The sequence below is a fragment of the Tupaia chinensis genome, unplaced genomic scaffold, assembly GCF_000334495.1.
Source record: "Tupaia chinensis unplaced genomic scaffold, TupChi_1.0 Scaffold143584_1, whole genome shotgun sequence".
NCBI classification, from domain to species: domain Eukaryota; kingdom Metazoa; phylum Chordata; class Mammalia; order Scandentia; family Tupaiidae; genus Tupaia; species Tupaia belangeri.
In genome coordinates, this window is record NW_006203430.1 from 3,797,200 (window position 1) to 3,800,462 (window position 3,263).

A 3,263-nucleotide genomic window follows, 5' to 3' on the forward strand; every position below is an offset into this window, starting at 1 on the left:
TCAGTTACACTACACCTGTTTTAAGGAACTGAGTTCGAGAGATCAGCTGTGGTGATAGCACCTTTTAAGATTTCTTTTAAAGAGTTCATTTATTTTCTCTGTGAGTGAGAGAATTAGAAAGACAAAGCCAGAGGGACAGCAGCCCCCAACAGGGTCTTTTTAAAAAATTTTTTTACTTTTTTTCTTTTGGAGAGATTTTTGCTATAGGGTGCGTGAGCTCACTAGAAAGACAGAGATCGATAGAGAGACAGAAAGCAAGAAATCACCCCCCAGGAGGGGATGACCACGCTGCAATCCCTTCTCCTCCCTTCTCCTCTCAGGATCTTGGGCATGTACGCACACGTGCCCGGTGTGAATTTAAGCCACTGGATCCAGGCCTTGAAACATAGTCAACTACACGGGAGTCCAGCAACATAGCCATTACACTAACTGCTGGTTCCAACAGGGTTTTCACATTATCATTCAATCCCTCCAAGCCAGTCTTGGATCATGGGTACCTGTGGCCAGCGTGCTGAGAGAGGTCTCCGGATGTGAACATAGAACCTTCCCATGTGGGATTGCCTCACAGAGTGCCACATTTTACCATATTATTCAGCCCCTAGAGATTTGATTAAAATTTGCTGAGCCTTCTTCTCAAGCTCAATGAGAGGCCCAGGGATCTCTCCAGATTTACATTAATTCCTGAGGTTCTATAGACTCAAGTTCACATCTAGTTCTGAAATACTGGTCTTGGAGAACCCACTCGGAGCCCACTTCAGTTGTCCTCTCTTTTCTGTCTGCTCCAGTCCATACGCAAAACCCAGCGTCTTCCTTTGATTGCCCCCAAACCACCCTATCCCCTGTCTCCTCACTGTTCTACCCCCACCCCCAAGTCCCAGTTGGTTTAGCATGACTTTACTTCCTATATTCTTTCATCCAGGGGACCCTAGTCTTACTATCCGCCTACAGGTATTCAAGGTATTTTTCTTTCTTATATTTCATTTTATTTATTTATTTAATTATGCCAGAGGAAGCACATGCTTGCCAGGGAGAGAATAGTGAGAAGGTACCCCACAATGGGGCATGGTCACACTGCAATCCCTTTTCCTCAGTTTCTCCATCCTGTCAGAATTTTGGTCATGCACACATACGTACCTGGTTTGTTTTTAAGCCACTGGGGTCACGATTCAAACTGTAGTCAGCCATGTGGGATCTGACTCTTGATTCTCAGGGCTTAACTGCAATGAGGCCAATCTTCAAGATATTTTTCTAAACAAAGACAATTCTGTCAGAGGACTTCTGGTGAAAATTCTTTAAAACATATAGATGGGGGTATTTTAAGAAGTTCATGGAAAATGGAATTGAAGTACAAGTTTATTTGTACAAAGTGTTTCTTAAATCCATGCATAGTTTTTTCATAATACACATTTCTTTTCTTTTTTTTTTTTTTTTTTGAGAGGTTTTTGCTATAGGGCGCATGCGCTCGCCAGACAGACAGAGAGAGACATAGAGACAGAAAGTGAGAAATCACCCCCCAGGGAGGATGGTCACGCCACAATCCCTTCTCCTCCGTTCTCCTCTCAGGATCTTGGGCATGCACGCACACGCACCCGGCGTGAGTTTTAAGCCACCGGGTCCGGGACGCAAACCGTGGTCAACTACATGGGAGTCCAGCGACATAGCCATTATGCTAACTGCTGGTTCCCATAATACACATTTTCCATAAATTTTTTTTTTTTAATTTTCTAGAGGGCATATGCAACTCACCAGAGAGAAAGAGAGAAAGCATCCTTCATGGGGGATGGTCACACTGCAATCCCTTCGCCTCAATTTTTCCTTTTGGGATTTTGAGCATGTATCCACACACACTTAGCATGTTTTTCAAGCCACCGGGTCCAAGACTTTCACTATCCAGTAAGCCCTGTGGGATCCACATGCTTTAACCACCATGCTACTGGCTGGCTTGAACTTTTTTTTTCTTCAACTTTTTTGTTCTTTTAATTCCCAGAGGGTACACGTGCTTGCCAGAGAAACAGAAAGAGAGAGAGAAAAGGAAGCACTCCAATGGGGCTGGTCACACCACAGTCTTTTACACTCCATTGCTCTGTCCTGTTGGGATTTTGAGCGTGAAAACACACAGGTCCAGCATATTTTTCAAGCCATCAGGTCCAAGATTCAAACCACTGTTGGCTATGAGGGCTCCAGCTCTTTTATGGATTGGGCCCTCCATGAATTTTTATTTGTTTGTTTGCTATAGGGCACTTGTGCTCACCAGAGAGGAATAGAGAGAGCCAGTGAGAGAAGGAAAGTGAGAAATCACTCCCGAAGGAGATAACCACATTGCAATCCCTTCTCCTTCCTCCTCTTGGTATTTTGGGCAGGTATATACATGTGTCCAGTGTATTTTTCAAGCCACCAAATCCAGGACTCAGACTACACAATCAGCCATGTGGGATCCAGCTCCCTTAACCTCCATGCCACCTGCTGGCCCCCTCCGTGAACTTTTTGGAGTCCCCTCCAAATACATATACATACACATATATATTCTTGTACAAATATATACATGTAGGTGCATATATACATAGATACATATGTATATAATGCACAACATATATATATAATTACATAAATATATGTGTATTTAAATCTATAATATATAGTATATACAGAAACACACATACATATACACTTTAAAATATATAGTATATATGTGCATAATATATAATACATAAAATATATCATTACATAAATCATGTGTATCTAAATTTATAATACATATTATGTGTGCACGTGCATGTACACACATATGTACCTTACTACATATATTCATCTACATACACCTAAACCTAGCTTCACTATAGACCTGGTGAACTCTTTAGCTCCTACCTCAATCTGTCTGGCTCTTATTCTCATCTTGATTTTTTATTATATTTATTATAATAAGATACAAATATGTTATATTTCTTATATTTATCTCTATCTCATATTCTCATCTCTTTAAAGAGGACTGTATATTCAATTTGATGTATTATTATTATTTTTTACATTTGATATAGGGCACATATGCTTACCAGAGAGAGAGAGAGAGAGAAAATGAGAAAGCAAGCTGCCAAGTCCAGGACTTGAACCACAGTCAGCCATGTGGCAATCCAGTGCCTTAACCAATATGCCATCTGCTGGCCCTATAGTCTCCCCCTTTTTTTTTTTGGAGAGGTTTTTGCTACAGGGTGCGTGCGCTCGCCAGACATACAGAGACAGAGAGACAGAAAGCGAGAAATCACTCC